Here is a 19,428-nt window from a genome sequence, read left to right as displayed (position 1 = left end):
AGTGACTTAGCTCTTCTCGGCAATACAATTGTCTGAAACAATTCCAAAAGACTCATGATGGAAAATACTATCTACCTCCAAAGATAGAACTGATGGACTCTGAATACAGAGTGAAGCATACTATTTTCATTTTATTGTTGTTGTTTTTTTGTGTGGCTTTTCCCTTTTATTCTGTTTCTTCTTTCACAACATAACTAATGTGGAAATATGTTTACATGATTGCCCATGTATAACCTATATCAAATTGCTTGCCATTTTGGGGAGGGGGGATGGGAGGAGAGAGAGGGAGAAAAATTTGGTACTCAAACTCTTATAAAAATGAATGTTGAAAACTATTTACTCTTAAAAAAAGAGAAAGAGAAAGAATCAGAGAACTGACCTTGAACGAGGAAGAACTATTAAACTGCACAGGTTATACCTCCCCTACTTCTCAGCTAGGAGAAAGTTCTGCCAGTTATTACTCCAGCTGAGAAGAGGGCTATAACACTCGAGGTGAAGAGAGCACAGTCCCACCTAGCCAAGCCAGTAGCTGAGGGTGATGAAAGTCCGTAGCTGTTCATTGAGTTCCACTCATTGACCCATCCAGCAGAAATGCTCCACCCTGAGAAGAGCCTGACCCAGCCTGCAGCAGCCCAATCTGGTGAGGAGCCAGCTTAGCAGTGGATTGCCTCACCTAACTGAAATGCTGTGCCCTACAAGGAACAAACCCATCTTCGAATCAGAACAACCCATCTATCCCAAGGGCCATGCCCTGGGATAGACTTTGAGGGGACTCTCATGGCCCAGTAGCTCCTCCTGCTTGGCCCCTCACTACCCTTGTGCTTATAGCCACTCTCCCCCTCCCCATGTACTCTGTGTGTATCAGTAGGAGAAGGTACCCCTGTTCGATTTCCTTTTCCTTTTTATTATTATGGTCATTTTGTACATTTCCCCTCCTTCTACTTACCTCATTCACTAAGTGGATTATTTAAATCTCCTATTTCTCTCAATTCTTCCTCATGATTTCTTAAGGCTGAGCACTTTCTTTCTCTGCCCAGCTTACCTAGGTGCTAGGAATTAAAAACAATATGAAGTTTAGTTCATGGAAAACCTTTTTTAATTACAGGGATGTCTTTTGTTCTAGTACCATCTTAAGTGTCACACGGGCGCCTCCCTAGTAACAAAGGGAGAAAAGGACAAAGAGAAGAAAAATGTTTCAGCCACAGTAAACAACCCATTCAGTGTGTCTGATGGTGTATACTATTTCCCATTTCCCCGTTCCACCCCACAATGACTCCCTCTGCAAAGCACTTTCTCCCTTTCTCTTCCATGCCAACCTTGAGCCTGCCTTGACAGCATTCAGGTGTGAGGTGATGAGGGGGAGGTCGGTGTCCACAGAGAGAAGGGGGTGTGTAAGAATGTTCCAAAGGAAAAATAGATAGGTTTTGGCCATAGATTGGAAATGGGAGGGGGTGAGAGGGAGTGAGGAGCCAAAGACCATACCTAGGTTTCGAACCTGGGGAACTAGTAGATGTTGGTGCCCTTGACAATAATTTTGTTATTTTTCAGTTGTGTCCAACTCTTCCTGAACCCATTTGGAGTTTTCTTGACAAAGATACTGAAGTAGTTCGCCATTTCCTTCTCCAGCTCATTTTACAGATGAGGAAACGGAGGCAAACAGGGTTAAGTGGCTTGTCCAGGATCACAAAGCTGGTAAGTGTTGGAAGCTTGATTTAACTTGGTTCTTCCCAATTCCAAGCCCAGGGCTCTATCTACTGTGCCACCTATCTGCCCTCCCAGGCATATTTTATACACACACATACATATATATGCATTATAATCTTTTCATCCCTGTGACTTTCCAACTCAGTGCCATGTCAAATGTTATTTGCTTCTTTCTTAAAAAGAAGTTTAAGTAAATGCCCATAAATTTAAGGCTAGATGAACAAATAGAAGCATATGGGGGTAATGGAATATTTCTATAATCTAACAAACCATAATATGAGGAATACATAGACTCATGGGAAGACTTATATGCATTGATGCAGAAGGAAACAAATCCAGAAAAATCATACACACAATGAATACAACATTGTAAACGGAAAGAACACAAACCAAACCGTACCTGAGCTCCAAGAAGTTAGAATGAGCAAACTCGACCCCAGAGTAGAGTGCAGGAACTATCCCTCCCCACCCCCACCCAGTCTGAAACTCAGGATGCTGCCTAGATGCTGTCAGTCACAGTTAATGTGCTGGATGGCTTTCCCACTTTACTTCTTGGTGTGCTTTTTTTTTATACCACCATATCGATTTATTTGTTTTTGAACAGGCTGGAACAATTTGTCGTTTCTCTCTCTCTCTCTCTTTAGTTTTTAAATTTATTTTAAACTTAAATACAAAATAAGAAAAAGAAAAAAATTGACGTCTACACAGCAGAATGTAAGAGAGGATTCAATATAAAGCCATAAATTTCCATTTCAAGAAAGCCTATGTAATGAATTCTACACATTGTTTTCAAAGCTGTCCAGCTTTTCTTTACTTCCTTGTAGGTTTTCTTTTGTCCTCTGCTTGCACTTTTTACTTTATTTTTTCCCCTTCCTCTCCCCACCTCCCCCCACCAAGAAGGTTACAATTAAGGGCAGATATATATATATACATACATATACATAGATATCCATAAACATACACATATATACACACATACATTGGAATGCATATATGAAAAACTGTACTATGCTTATTTCCACATGTCATCTGTTTCTCTGAAGGTGGATAGCATCTTCCTTCATTAGTCCAAATCTTTTTTTTCTGAATCCACCAGTTCATCACTTCCTACACCACAAAAATATTCTGACCCAATCACATTCTACCTGGGAGATTATTTATGAGAGTTTTTTCCCCCAATTTTCTGCATTCCTTCTATTCTTGGCTGCATAGGTTTTATTTATCCAGGAAATTTTTAATTTAAAAAAAATCAAAATTATCCATTTTACATTCAATACTGCTCTCACCTTATAATATGACTTAAGGGCTGATACTACTGAATCTAGTTCCTTCACATCTTTTCCCCCTGGTTTCTTTGAGGGTTCCTGACCTTCTGCTCTTCCAAATGAATCCTATCATTTTTTTTCTCAGTAAAATAATTTTTAGTGATTTAATTGGGATAGCATTACATAAATAGATTAGTTAGGTAAAGTCGTCATTTTTTATTATATCAGCTCTACCTACCCATGCACAATAAATATTACTTTAGTTATTTAGATCTAACTGTATAAAAGGTGTTTTGTGTCACTTTAATCTTTGCTGTGAGGAATGTTTCATTGGATGGAGGGGGTAGAGGGGCATATTTGGAGGTAGAGGCCACATCTGAATAAAAGGTTATCAATGAAAAGCACATATTTTATTTCAAAAGAAGGATGTTGAGATATCTGTTGTTAATATTAGCACATAACAAAACAGAAATACCTTTGTATCAGACATAGGTATATCTCTGTTAGAGTTAAGCAGGAAGGAATAGCAAACAGCCCACCAGAAGCCTAAAGGTGGTGAAGAAATAACATTTCCTTAGAAGCCCAGAATAAATACATACCATAGAGAAAAGAATAGGGGTGATACTTGTGGGTTTTTTTTTAAACCCACACCTGGCTAGCCAGCTGGCAAAAAAGGAAGAGGGCCATATGTCTCCTGGGAAGGGACACCTTTCAGAGACTAGAAGGAAAAATCCTGAGGCTCTTGAAGATCCCAGATCTGGCCCTGAAAGAGGCCTCAGTGGCAGCTACTGCAGCATCCTCATTTCACAGGTGGAGTCACACAGCTAATTAAGTGGCTGAGGCCGGATTGAACTCAGGTCTTCCTGACTCCAGGCCTTGCCCTCCGTCCATTGCGCCACCTGCCCATTGAGAAACTAACAAGATATGAGCACTGTCCCTTTGTGTAATTTGCCTTTAGTTAGCAGCAAGGAGGGATGCTCAGAGCTCATATCCCTCTCTTGTATCCCACCTGAGTTGAGTTGCTTTGTTATGTCATCTTCTGACTTTGCTTCATACATGTGCCTCCCATGTTTCTCTGAATCCTCTGTATTCAGCATTCCTTTTTTTTTCTTTTGGTCTACACCTGTGATTTCATTTGTGCACTATGGAAACTCCCTCCACAGATGCAGATGAACAACTCATCTGTGACTTAGATGTTTCGCAAAACACTTGCTCAGGTTCACACGACCAGCGGAGGTCCCGAGCTCCCTGACTCCAAGGTCCAGCGTCTGCTTCCTGACTCCAAGGTCTGCTGTCCACTGGACCACATAGTGCCTATCTCTTCAAGCTCTATGGTGAAATGATCTTCCATCTTTCATTGATGGCTTGTTCAGCCATGCCCGGTGGCGGTGACATCATTTGTTTCTACCTTTGACAAGTAGTCCATAGGGGACCATACTTCCTATCAATGACTTCCGTGGAGTCTAACACCACAGTGGGACTGTGAAGGTTGAACAGCTTTGTGATTTTCTTGCTTAATGCCAGAATATTTTCTAGAACAAGCCCCAAATTGCCTTTCTAAGCCCCTACTCATTGGGGAGCAGAAGATTTGGAGTTGGAAGAGATGGCAAGATCACTGAGCTCTAGAATGACTTCCTCACTTTATGGAAGGGGGGACTGAGGCCAGAATTGTCCCTGGTCACGTAGCAATGACTGCAGAGGATGTGGGGGATCTGATGGGCCAATGGGATGGAATGACTTCACAGCAAGCTTCCTTGACTCGAGGGGTTCTCTACTCCACCTCTTTCCACTAAGAACAGCCTGAGAGAGGCAGTTTGGTGGAGTAGTAGAATGAGCTTTGGAGTTGAGGGCAGCAAAACCAAGGATCGAATCTGTTTATAGCATGTATAGCGACCCTGGGCAGGCCTTTAGGTCGTGAACAGCTCCTCTCCTCTCTGCATTGCCCCTTTCCAGCTCTCTAGCCTTTGGATGCCCTAATGGGTCCCCTTTTGCATGAGTATCCTGAGCACCACCCCATGACGCCTTACTCAGGAATGTTCAGGAGCTCTCCAGTGCTCAGATAAAATGCAGACTTCTCAGCTTGGTATTCAGAGCCCTGTCGAGTCTGGCTCCATCCCAGCCTTTCCTATTTATCATTTTTATTTGTGATTTCTTGCCCCTCACACACAGTCTCACTACGTCAGCCTGCTCCCTGAACTTGCCATCCTGTGACTTTCCTGTGGGCCTTGGCCCAGGGCATGTCCTCCCTCCCTCCCTTCCTCCCTCCCTTTTCTTTTTTTCCTCTGCAGAATCTCTAAATTACCGAGGTTGGGCTAAAGGGTCACTGCCCTGAAGGAGGCCTTTCTTCATCCTTCCAGTTGTTCGGGCTCCTCCAGACCAAATTCCTTTGTGTTGCCAACCCCACCCCCCATAGCAGGTAGTGGCCTCAGGACCAGGAGAACAATACAGTAGCAACAGTGCTGTGAAGACAAAAGTCTTTGAAAGGCCTGGGACCCAGTCACCAACTTGGTTTTCCAAGGAGAGTCCAAGTGTGCTGCCCACCTCTTGATAAAGAGGTATAGGACGAGGCAGATTTTTTGGACACGGCCAACGGGGGATTTTTTTTTTTTTGCTTGACTATACATGTGTGTAGCAGGCAGGAGGAAGGTGAGAAGAAAAGGCAGGTTTTTGTTGTTTGAAAAAATATTTAATTTTTTTTAAAGAAGGTAAAATCCTTGAGGGCAAGGATTGTCTCCCTTCTGACTTTGTCTCCCCAGTGAGTGCCTTGCACGGTACCTGGCCCCTAACAAATACTCAGCTGAGGCCTGGGTCTCCCGGCCTAGTACAATTCCTGCCCTGCAATACGGCTTAATAGCAGTTTGCAGGATGAATTGAGTGGCATGTCACCGGGGCGGAGCTCTGCTGGGTGAACTTCCTTGTCGAGGTGAACTCAGCACTCTGGGATCACCTCAACTCACACGGCCAAGGAGACAGGGCAAGGAAGCAAGGACTTACCCTGCCCATGTATTTAAACTTCCAGAATGGCCTCAGCAGGCTCGGTATCGTGAAATTAGAGGCCATTTCCGAATGACGACAGCTCCCGTTTAATAGAGCTTCCAATGTGCTCTTGTTAATGCTCTACTGTGAATGGGAGGTCCTTGGTGGCCTTCAGATTCTGCACACCTGGCCTTCTGTCTGCAGGGAAGGGAGCAAGGTCAGGTAGGGAAACTGAGGCCGGGGTCCCACAGGTGCTTGGTGTCAGTCAGACTTGGGACTCATCTCTCTCATTCACTAAACCAGAGAGAGATTCAGCGGTGTGGGGTGGTGGTGGAAAAGATGATTATTAAGCACCTACTGTGCGCAGGCACTGTGCTAAGCACCTCACAGCAATCTTGTGAGGTAGGTGGTATTATTATCCCCGTTTTACAGTTGGGGAGAATGAGGCAGAAGTTAAGTGACTAGACCAAGGTTACGCAGCTAGTACAGGGCAGATTTGAACTCAGGTCTTCCTGATTCCAGGCCCAGGTGCACTGCACCGCCTGGCTGCTTATTAATAATTATATTAGATAGCATTCTAGAGTCAAGTGCAATTTATTGTCCTCTGACTCTTTGGAAGGACACGCTCATTAACTTCTAGTCACAGCACATGCAGCTTTTTCCAACGCCCCACTGCCTAGTCTTAGGGGACAGCATCCCTTTGCCTACATGGCTAAGGATGAATGCCATGAGCCAACACTTTCTATTGCTGCCTGCTTCCCCTGCAGAATGTAGGCTCCTCGAGGGAAGGCACTGTTTGTCTCCTAGAAAGTACGGTAAGTGTGGAATGAATGTTTTGGACTGGATTGATCTGAATGTTCTCATTAAGTATTTATTAAGTCCTTAGTACGTGCCAGAGGCATGCAAGGTTCCGGAGACCCAAAGACAAGAAGGAAATAGGCACCGCCCACAGAGGAGACAAGATGTGCCCAAAGGAGCCTGAAGATTTCCTGTTGCTGTGACTTCTCAGTTAGGCTTCTGTTTGTCCTCATTTTAAAGACTTCCCGGTGACCGTAGGACTTTTCTTTTCCTGGCTCCCCCAGTCACAATTTCTCAGAGCCTGTGCATGGCACGTAGGAGGTCAATAAGAAAGATTTTAAGTTGACCTCTCATCCTACCTGGGTTCTGCCAGGTGCTAGGACTCAGGATGGGCTCAGAACCCATGGGTTGGATCCCCCAGGAACCTGCTGGAGTAGGAAAAACCTAGCCAATGCCTTGTTCTGTTTATATAGCATCCAACAGGAACAGCTAATTGTTTCTGCCGAGTTTCCGGAGCATCCTGATGAACAAACACTAGGACTTTTAACATCAGTAAAAAGAAGGAAAATTTTGGTCTGGACTCAGAAAATCCTAGTGATTTGAACTTCTGACAGTTTTGAATAATCCTGAATTAAATTTAATAATCTTTTACCTTTTTCCATGCCTGTTGATTTCTTTTTACATTGCTATAACTTCTCAGTACCACTGTCTTCCCAAATAGCACCCTCCCGTGTAAGGAGGAGATACAAGTAACATAACCGAGCTGACACAATGACCACATGTGATGCCGTATGCCCCATTCTGTGCCCAGAGCCCTCCACCTCTGCACGGAGAGCATGGGTGTGCTTCTTCATCACTCCTCAGGATCTTGATATCCTTTCTAGCTGTTTTCCTCTTACTTTGTTGTGGCCATTATTTATCTTGTTAATTCGCTCTGTTGCTTCATACAAACCTTCTTGTGTTTCTTTGAAATCCCTCTACTTGTGATTTCTCAGAGTGTAATATTCAATTACATTCCTATCTTGCAGCTTTTCTAGCCATTATCCAATCAGTGGGCACCCACTTTGTTTCTGGTTCTTTGCTATCACAAAAATGATGCCCCACAGTTCTTTTGTCCAGCAAAGAACTGGAAACTGAGGAGGAGTACCCATCAGCTGGGAAATGGCTGAACAAGCTTTGGTTTGTGAATGCAGTGGAATGCTCCAGGGCTGTAAGAAATGATGGAGGGAATGGTTTTAGAGAAACCTGGGAAGACCTGTATGAACAGATGCAGGCGAAAGTGAGCAGAACCAGGAGAGGGATGTATTCAATAACAGCAGTGTGGTGTAGACATCCATTTGGTCTGCTAAAACAATGTTGAGAGACTTAAGAACTCTGATCAACACAACAACCAATCACAATTCTAGAGGATTTATAAGAAAGCATGCTGCCCCCCTCCTGACAAAGAGGCAATGGGTTCAAGACTCAGACTTTAAAAAATTTTTTTATTTTTATTTTTTGGAGAGGGGAAGGCAAGGCAGTTGGGGTTAAGTGACTTGCCCAAGGTCCTACAGCTAGTAAGTATGTCAAGTGTCTGACCCTGGATTTGAACTCGGGTTCTCCCGGGCCAGCGCTCTATTCACTGTGCCACCTAGCTGCCCCCTGAGACTTTTTTTAAACACAGTCAAAGGAAAACTTTGTTTTGTATGCATATTTGTTATAAGGGTTTTGTTTTTCTTTCTCCATGGAGAAGGAGGAAGTTGGAGGGGGAGAAAGTAGATTTTTTTTGTCAAATTGAAAAAAACTAACTTAAAAAAGTGCTACTACAAGTAATTTGGTCTATACAGGACTTTTCTTTCTGACTTTGACTTTGTTGGGGCATATGCTCAGTGGGTTTGCTAAAGCAAAGGGCATGTATAAGTTAGTCACTATTCTAGCATGGGTCCTTGTTCATGAGAACAAACCCCAAAATCTGAAATAGGTTTAGAAGGAAATTTATTAGGTTGTTTGGTAAAGGAGAGCAAGTTGAAAGGGAAATATGGCTCTCTCTCATCCAGGCTCTGGAAAGTGTACATTATATAGAATTTAGACAAGGGTACCAGCACACAGATCACACATACACAGTTAAGTAATCATACCAAGAAGGCAACTCGAAAGCAAGGTAAATTGAGATGGACATGAACAAACGTAAAGACTCAATAAAATTTGGGTGAACCCAAAACACAAGCTTTGGTGGACCCAAAAGAAGACCTGAATGTGGTTTTCAGTGGATCCAGGACCTGGGGGAACCCCAAATTCCTTGTGTACATCTCTAGTATTCCTGGAGAGTTACTGAGGTCAGGGCAACATTCTGGGTTCAAACAACCTCCACTTAGATTTAAACAGTATAATAAATAATATGTTTTCTGAACAATATAATAAGGCATTTGCCCTCAGTCCAAATTGTTTTCCAGAGTATCCAGAACAATTCACAGAACCATCAATGATGTATTAGCATGTAGGTATCTGTTGGCCTCTTTCCCCAGTGTCTATTATGTTTAGGTCGTTAGAGAGTATCATAAATAAAGATTGAGTGATAGGAGTTCCTTCAGAGCTCAGTGAGCTTGATTCTGTTCCCTAACCAGCCACTGTGCCTGAGTCAGTGGAAAAGGACAAAAGCATCTGCATAGTATGTAAAATTACGCACAGTCTGGAAAAGGCACAAAACAGGATTCTCTCCTTTCCTGGGCAGCTAGGTGGTGCCATAGTGTATAGAGCATGGGGCCTAAAGTCAGTTCAAAGCTGGCCTCAGACACCTACTAGCCATGTGACCCTGAGCAAGTCACTTAACCCTGTTTGCCTCAATTCTTCATCCTCCATCATCTTGGAGGTGGAGAAGGAAATGGCTAACCACTTCAGTATCTTTGCCAAGAACCCCCCAGATAGGACCATGAAGGGTCACAACTGAATAACAACTCCTTATTCTGGGTCCATCCATCTTTGGGGTGCACGGGGTGTTCAGGGAGAACTAGCACATCTGGTGTGAGGGCTTCCCAAGCTCTTTTCAGAGCTGCTCATCCACCTTTGCTGTGGATGTCTGTCACCTAGCTCTCCCCTGGGGTTCCAAGAAGCTGTGGCCTGCGCCACAGCCACACCCTGGTGAAACTGTCTTGGCAGAGAGGCTAAACCAGGTGACGGATAACCAGGAGGCTTCAGACCCATCGGTGAATTAGGGGGATGTTGACCCCAAGCACGTGAAGACATGTCCTGGCAGAATGAACAGATGAGAACAATGTGTTCCAAGAGCCACGAAGGCGTCTGAAGCAGGTGCTGTGGAGCGCTTAGAGCTCGGTTAGACATTGAAGACATCAAGGTGATCCCCTGTATCCCAGGCTGTCTAGACTTTGATGACTCTGGAAGGGAGAGTGAGGCTGATGACTTTTCATAACTCTGCCTCACTTAAGTCCGATTCATGCAGAAGTGAAGATGTGATTTGCTCCCCTTTGAAATGAAGATGAACAACTCATCCGCTTTATTCATTACTTTTAAAAGGCCTTCTTTCATCAAAAGAGATGACAACTTTTCCACTCATGAGCAGAGAGATTCATGAATTGCCGTGGCCAAATCATTCCTCACCTGGCCAACCTTTGGCTGCCAGGCCCCACTTTGCCCTTAGCTCAGGTGATCCTTAGATAGACTACTATAGAGTTTGCGCTTGAGGCCTTTAAGGAATGGTAGCATCTTCTGTAGCTTGTGAAACACGGTCATGGCCTTCTAGTCCCCGGGTCAACTCCAGGTCATGCTGAGACTTCAAGGGGTCTCTTCCTCCATTATTACAACTCCTAGTAGTAACCATGGAGTATTTCTGAAAGGCAACAGTTGGGGGCAATGTGGAAGAATACACGTGAGAGCAGGGAAGCCCATCCACTTGAAAGACTGTTGGTCTAGAAAAAAAGCTGTCGAAATCCCCATCCATATACGTGCTTAAACACATATGCGGCCACTACTTGGACTTTTGCATATGGTTGTTTGTATTTTGGTTAAAGGAACGGAGTCGTTGACATGGGGTGGCAGGAACTGAGCCCCATCTTTCGTAACACTTGGGAGGCCAGCTCTTGGCCCCTTGCCTTTCTTTGAGACTTTCAAAGTCTGGCTAGTTCCTGGTAGGAAAGAAAAAATCCCAACAAAAGAAACTCGGCCCTATGTAAGTGAGCTCCTGTTTCCTTCTCTTGTCATCTGGCTTGGCATGCCTCCGACTAATGCTAATAAGTTTGAGAGATGAAATGTTGGGTCATCGGCCCAGAGAAGACTCAAGAGGGGCATTTTCCAAATTGTGCTTCACGAGGTCTTTGTACTGCACACCCTGGGAATGGGAGCCCCCTAAGGAAAGCGATTTGCTAGCAATGCTTTCCTCTCTGATATCTTATGTAGGGAAATTACACACGTATAAAGTTATATGTTATATACAGCATTGGGGGCATGCAATAGGTTTAATTTTCTTTATTTTTTCCCTTTCCCCAAATCCTTCTTTATTTGATATGCATGCCCTTCCCTTCAAGTCTTTCAAACCAATCTGTGGGTTCCATCAACATCTTTGAAGCCCCAAAATGGACCATGGCCAAATTAATTTGAGAATTATACCCTGGAAGATATCTGGCAGACTAATAGTACTGGAGTGGGAGACTGAACAATGTTGATCGGTGATCTCTGCCTCGAATAAATATAGATATTTTGTCATTGGGCCTCACTAGTCAAATCAGTGAAATGGGATGGTGGGAAGATAATTTGCTGCTTTACCTTCTTATATGGGTATTTTAAAGATTATGGAGGGACACAAATTGGAATAATGTAAGGGACACATTCACACAATGCAGTGGACAAAGAGCAGCTTTGGAGTCAGAGGATCTTCAGGTTTGAATTCCCCCATGCCACTTAATGAAAGTGGGCAACCACTTCCCTGGGCTTGAGTCCTCCTGAGTCAAGCGATGACCTCTGAGATTCTTTCATGGTCTAAATGTATGATCTCATGACCCTATGAAATTCAAGTCCCGTTTTTCTCAAATTGGCATCACATGAGAGAGAAAGATGAGAAGCTCCTTCAGCACAGTGAGAAATGTTTGCATCTCTGTCTACATCCTCAATTCTAGCATGATCTCTGGCCCCTAATACATATTTGTGGCATTGGATGGAGTTCAAATGAATAATGTGATAATAATGCTGGACATTTGGAATGGGGCTTTAAAGGTTGCAGGCATGTCACTGACATTACCTAGTCTGGCTGTCACCCCATCCATCTGAGGTGGGCACGACAGGTATCGTTCTCCCATTGTACAGAAGGCAAACGGGAAGCAGCTGCCCTCCTACAGGGACTGCAGAACAAACAACTGTGCCCACAGCCAGACCCTGCTGCCTTCCCTTCCCATCCTGTATTGGGCTCAGCCCTTCATCTCTGCTGAGATGCAATCATGGCGATGGGGGATTGGGATGAGATCTGGGATTTTACTGATTCGAGGAACTTCCTGGGAGAAAACTTGCTCTACCAGGGCAAGGAGGCACCTTCTAGTCTTAGCACATTGCCAAAGGGTAGTTGACCTGCCCAGGCTCTTGCCATCAGCATGTGTCTGAGGCTAGGCCTTCTGGGTTCAGAGGCCAGTACTCTGTCCATTACACTCCATCGTCTCTGACAGAATTATAGACTCACGCAGCTGGGGTTGTAAAAATGCATATTTGTGGGGTATATTTTTTTGGAGGAGGGATGTGAGCCACAGAACTGTTTCAATAATCTGGCTAGCCGCTGCTGTGGGGGTGAAAGACCAACAGAAGCCCAACAACAAGAATGCTACCAACATGCTGCAAAAGCAGAGGTTCTTTTGATCTGCTTTAGTAAGGAAGGCAACATTAAGGGGTTGACAAGCTTACTTTAATTCAGCATACAAATATCATTCACTTAGCTCAGGGGAAAAAACCAGCACCCTGAACTTCAGAGAAAAATATGAACAAAGTATAAACATCAACAGACAGACCCAATACAATTCATAGTTACCAACATGTAGGTTCAGCCCGGGAGCTCAGAACAAGGGCTGGCCCAGAGTCACCCGCACTACCACTGCTGTGGGTAAGAGCTCCAAAGAAGAGAAAGCCAACCCCTGGTTTTATATCTTTTTCAGTGTCAGGGGTGAGTCACACATGCGACTCACCCACGTGACCTAAAATCATCACAAAGAGGCGACTTAAACCCATGTGGTCTAAGAGCCTCTGATGTCCCAAACCTGTCACTCAAACTCATGTGTAAACTAGGCCCTCCCTTAGTTAGCCCCACCTGGGGCCCCACCTTGATTACCAAGTCACACCCACATAGGTTTAGCACCTAACTGGGGTTTGTGCCTGGGGCTTAGCACCTAGTAAGACTCAAAGACACTTAATTAATCATTTTTAAACAGTAAGAAAGTTCCAACTCAATTGATATTACAAGAACAAAGGGAGTGTGGGAGGGAAGGGTTCGAGAATTCCTGCTTGGAAAGAGATGTTGTGCGCTCGGGGTAGGGACTGAGGGTGGTAACACCTGAGAATCTGGCAGTTTCCTGAGAGGCCAGGACATAAATCTGAGAACTGGAAGGAAGTTTGGAGAGCATCCATCACTTTACAGATGAGGAAACTGAGGCACAGAGAAGTTTAGCCACACAAATGGCATCAAAGGTGAGGTTTGGGACCACATCTTCTGCCTGCCGATCTGGCCCCTTCTCCACTAGAAGAAAAGCCCTGTTTCACTGTCTGTAGGATGCACCCACAAAAGGGGACATGGCACCGCTTGTCTCATAGAACTTGGTTATCTTTTTCTGACCAGCAGGGGTGGCTTCATCTCCCCTAATGCCTTGTCCTGTGCTCTAGGTTCTTCCCAAGCAGGACAACGCCTCTCTCCCTCCTCCCCCACCTTCTCCCATTGACATCCTTCTCCATTCTTCAAAGCCCAATTCAAACGTGCACTGGCCAGAGCACTGGAGTCTGCTGAACTGAGACACAGCCCCGTGCCTCAGTCTGCTTCTCTGTAAATGAGGGGTTGGCTTGGAAAACCTCCAGGACTCCTTCTCAATACTTGGATCTAACGATTCTCACTTGGCTAGCATCCTAAGAGAAATGGAGGGAGCTAGTGTGCAGTGGTTAGTCAGGAAGAGCTGAGTTGAAATCCAGCCTCAGACATGTGTGACCTGTGTGACTGGGGCAGGTCACTTAAGCTCTGCCTGCATTTGTTTCCTTAACTGCAAAATGGAGATCATAAGAGCACTGACTTTTCAGGGTTGATGTGGGATCAAATGAGATAATATTTGTAAAGTGCTTAGCAAAGTGGCAAGCACCTAGTAGGTGCTTTGTAAATGTTTGTTCCCTTCCTTCGTCATACTTTTCTGCTCCTTTAATACACTTACTGTCTTGTAATTTGTATCTTTCTACATACATGCCTGATCCGTCCGACTGGCCTTTAAGGTCACTAAAATGACCCAAATAACCTTTCATCTATTTTGCACATACCCTTGTAAGTTCATGCTGTCTTCCCCAATTAAAATGTCAACTTGAGGGTATAGACTGTCCTTTTTCTTTTCTGAAAAATGTTAATATTTAATAATATTTTTTTCCTGATTACACGTAAAAACAGTTTGTAACCTCCATTTATTAAAATTTCGAGTTCCAAATTCTCTCCCATCTTCTTCTACCGCCCCATTATTGTGAGAAGGCAAGCAATTTGATAAATATTATACATGTGCAATCATGCAAAAGATATTTCCATATTAATCGTGTTGTGAAAGAAAACACAGACAAAAAACCAAGAAAAATAAAAAAGTTTAAAAAACCCAAAGCTTTGATCTGCTTTCAGACTCCATCAGTGCTTTCTCTGGGGACGAATAGCATTTTTCATCATAAGTCCTTCAGAATTGTCTTGGATCATTGTATTGCTTAGAATAGACAAGTCATTCACAGCTGATCATTGTCCAATGTTGCTGTTCTTGTGTACACTGTTCTCCTGGACTTTTCGTCAGTTCATGTAAGTCTTCCAAGGTCTTTCTGAGAGTGTCCTGCTTGTCATTTCTAATATCACACTAGTGTTCCATCATAGTCACATACCGCACCTTGCTCAGCCATTCCCCAGTGGATGGGCATCCCCTCAATTTCCAATTCTACCACCACAAAAAGAGCTGCTATCAATAGTTTTGTATGGATAGTTCTTTTTCCTTTTATTTTTTTTCTCTTGGGGTGGCAGACTAGTAATGGTATTTCTGGGTCAAAGGTTACAAACAGTTTTATAGCCCTTTGGGCATAGTTCTAAATTGTTCTCCTGAATGGTTGGACCAATTCACAACGCTAGCAACAGGACATTCCTTGGATGGCCCTTTTTCTTTGTATCTCCAGTTCAGTGCTGGGTATACAGTAGATACTTCATAAATGCTTGATTGATTACTTAGTTAAGGGCAAGGACCATGCATGTCTTACTTTTATATTTTTTCTACTTAATGTGGCACGTTGCAGATTCCTCAAAGGGATTGGCAGAGCCTGGAGACACTAGGGTGCTTAAAGGCCATTTGGCAAAGTGCATAGAACACCAGGCCTCAAATACTTACTAGCTGTGAGACTCTGGACAAGCCACTTAACCCTGCTTGCCTCAGTTTCCTCATCTGTAAAATGAGCTGGAAAAGGAAATGGCAAACTGCTCCGGTATCTTTGCCAAGAAAACCCCAAATGGGGTCATGAAGAGCTGGACATGACTGAATAACAACAAAAAGGCTTATGCCAGGGAAGGCCAGACACCAGCACAAGGGTCCCTATGACCCACCCAGCCTTCAGAGGTCCCATGGAAACACCCCTCCTAACAGACCCTTCCAAAGCTTTTTCAGGTCTGCAAAGCCCTTTACATGCATCATCTTGCTTGGGCCTCCCAACAACTTTCTGGGGAATGTTTCAGGTTTTCCTGCCATTATCGCCATGTGAGAGATGAGGAAATTGAGGCTCCCAGAGAGGGCAGGTGACTTGCCGGCCAGGCCCAGCCAGTGTGCACCCCTCCTGACAGACAAGCAGGGGTCTTTCTGGTCTGGTCCAGCTTGTTCTCTGCGCTACTTGGGGACTGATCACAAAGGGAGACGAATCACTTCTATTTGCCCGGGGTCCAGTGTGCCCCAGCTAGAGCCCTGGTGATGACCTTGTCTTGGGGATCAAGCCCTTCCCTTCCTCCTCACTGAGGAGATAGCTGGAAGCTTCCCAAAGCATCATGCAAATTCTCAGTTCTCCCTTCCGCCTTAATTTGCCTTTCCTCATATTCTACACATGGGTCAGTCTGCCAAGCTGGCAGGAGAGGTAGCAGAGGCATCCAAAAATGTGTGTCATCCTCGTTTCCAAACTGAAACCTGCTGGATGACTGCCAGATGGGGCAGAGCTAGCAGTCAGGCTGGGGCTGAGCTGTCATGGGAGGCGAGGTCACCCAGAGCACCCTCCAGCCTTCTCGAGGGGCATCCAGCTGCTAGGGAAAGAAATAGCTGCCCCGTCCCTGCGCCTTGAATATTGAGGACCTTTCTAGGAGCACCCCTAACGTTAGGCCATCTGGGGAACAACCCCTGCCCCAGGGGACCAAACATAAGCTTTGTCTAAGGGACTGCCTTGGAGATTCATGGCTGGGGCTGGAGTGTAGTAAGCCAGAGACAGAAAAATAGGGCGACCCTCTCTTTAGAGGCCACATTCTTCTAAGAAAGAACCCAGTCCATGAGAGGCCAGCACTAGGTCTGCTTAGAGGAGAGAGGGCCCAACCCCGCCCCGCCCCCTCTCCCCCACCCCTACGAGGTATGGATCAGCTAGTTTGCATTTTAAAGATTACTTTGAAGGTTCAAAGGTATAGGACTCTGGGTGTGTATAGTGTGTGGCTAAGTCTGACATGTTTGCAGTAGATCACATATGCACATACACAGACATTCCCCCCACTACCACACACCCTCCATACACAACCCTCCACCACACCCACACCCCCCACACCCATACCTACCATGCACCCACTTATACACACACCCCACACACATACGAACACCACACATATATACACACCACACACATGCATATACACACACCACACACACACACACACCACACACACATACAAACACCACACATATATACACACCATGCACATACACACACCACACACACTACACACACATACACACAGTTTTTAAGCCTTCCCTAGTCTGGTTATCACTCACCACTTTCTATGGTCCACATTCCAGCCAAACTGACAGTCTGCTTGCTGTTCCTGCATTGGACACCCTGTTTCCCACCTCCATTCATTTGTACACCTCAGATCCACTCCTTCCCCATCCCTGCTTCCCAAATGCCTTCTTCCTTCAAAGTTCAGCTCAGGTGCCCTCTCCTCCTTTAAGCCTTCCCTCACACCCACCATCATTTCCCTTCTGTCAGACTTTCCTACATACATGTTTGATTCTCTAACCTCCCCCATTAACAACAGAATGTCCAGCCCAGAGGGGCTTGGCAATGATTGTCTCCTACTGAGAAGCCCCTGACCTGTAAAGAGAGGGCTCCGTCTCCTTGTCTCATTGTCTCTGGCTCTGTGCATCCCCACCCCAGAACCCCAGCTAAAACCACTTAAGGATCAGGCTAGACTTCTTTCTTGGGTCTCCCCAAAAGGGAGTAAAAAGGTGAGTCAGTGTACAATGTAGATCAGATATAGGGCAGTTATGTATTTCCTTCCTACGAGAAATACTTAAAATACAAAAGACTGGTGAATGTGTACTGGCTTCGAACATGAAACATGAATCCACAGCTCCCATTATACTCTCCTAAAAAGCTGATACTCAAAAGGTTAAAACAAGAGATGCTTAGTGGGACCACAGAAGAATCACTTCTCCACCTTGGCTCTGCACCATCAAACAACCAGGTTGCCCTTATCTTCCCACAAGCCAGGCCAATGTCTGGGCCATCTTCCTCTGCTGAGAAGTGTTGTAGTAGCAGCCTGGAGTCCCTTCTTCAGTGTAGGCAGATCCTGCTCAGGAGCTCCCAAGCTCTTGAGATCATGAGACTGGCATCATGGCTGGGAGCATCAGGGAAAGCAAAGTGGGAGAGATGGCCTTTATATCAGGACTCAAACTCTCCTAGCTAAGCATGCCACAAGGAGAGCAGCCATCACATAGGCACCGGGGGCAGAGGGAGAGGGAAGCCCAGAGGGAGTTCTCCCGCTTCCATTCTGTAGCCAGGAAGACATCAGGAGCACAAGGGAATTCTCCCATTAAAGTCTCCCAGGGCTTTGTTTTCCTTCCCTCAGGGCCTCTTGGCACCATCGAGGCACCAAAGAACCAATGAGGGAAAGGTGTCACCAGCCTAAAGACAAGTTGTCTGGGGCAGAGCCATAGGTATCCCAGCAAATGTTTAGCCCAGAGCCTTGCATTGACCCTTTTTTTCTGTTTAAAATAAAACTTTATTTCTTAATGAATGAAAATCTATTTTCTCCCTCCCAATTACTTCCTGGGGGAAAAAAAAGACAAAAAAATTAACTTGACAAATAATTTGCATGGGGTGGGAGTTGGGGGTAGGGGAGCCTGGACTTGTGGTTTCGTTGATCTACAGAAACTCCCTCCCCCAATGCAGCTCCATACCTGCTCAACAATTTCCCGCCTCATAAAACTGTCCAATTCAGGAAGGGACTGGCTGGTCTCTCCCAGTCTGCTTCCACTCTGTTGCCTGCCAAGACAACCAATCTACCCACTGAGGACCACGGTCCACCCTTTCTTCAGAGAGACAGCCTAGTGCTCTGCTCTGGGACAGAGATGCAAAGACAGAGTCTCTGCCCTCAGGGGGGCTGAGAGCCAGAAAATGGGGATCCTTCCCGAACTGCCATGCCACCAGATATTTTGGCCTATTTATATTTTGTTTCCTACTTGTTTTTGTATTCTCTTTCCCACTAAACTAAGCTTCTTGTCCTTTTTCTGGATCAGCCACAGGGCCTAAGACACTGCAGAATGTTACTGTTGAACTGAACCAAAGTTTGTGCTTTGGTTTTTCTTCCAATCAGAGGCTCCCACCCAGTGGGGCAGTAGGAAGGGTAGTGAAAAGGTGCCCAGGCTTTGGAGGTGGGGGCTCAGCAATGGGTGCTAGTGAATGGAAGTATTCCATCTTTAATGATTTGAAGAATCTCACCACAGGAAACATTGGGGAGTGGGAAGAAGGAGCCCTAGATTAGAGAACATAGATGCAGGGAGGCTTTGGAAGTCATCTAATCCAGCCCTTTCATTTTTACATTTGAGGAAACTGAGGCCTGATGAGGCCAAGTGACTTGCTCAGGGTCACACAGTCATAAAGAATCTGAACCCAGGTCCTCTGACTCCAAATTCAGAACTCTTTCAACCCTTTCAAATTTAACTTTTTCAGAAGAGTTGGTTCTGTACATGTTTTTGGTTCAGTGACTTACTGCCTGTGTGATCTTTGGAAAATCACCAGCCTCTCTGGGTCTCTTTTTCCTCCGTCTTTGAAAAGAGGGGGTTGGACTAGATGTTCTCTAAGGTCCCCTCTAGCTCAAAAGTCCGAGGTTCCCAAGTTTATTAGCCTTGGCACTTCCTACTTTCCCAATCTGCCAAATGAGGTGGTTGGACCCATGGTTTTTCCATCCCTGGTTTCTCAAGAGGGGACGGGGCTCAGTTTTCCACTGTACAAAATGACAGTATTGCACTAAGTGGCTCGTTGGCCC

The sequence above is a fragment of the Trichosurus vulpecula genome, chromosome 8, assembly GCF_011100635.1.
Source record: "Trichosurus vulpecula isolate mTriVul1 chromosome 8, mTriVul1.pri, whole genome shotgun sequence".
In the NCBI taxonomy this organism is placed as follows: Eukaryota; Metazoa; Chordata; class Mammalia; order Diprotodontia; family Phalangeridae; genus Trichosurus; species Trichosurus vulpecula.
Note: the sequence above shows the minus strand (reverse complement) of the source record.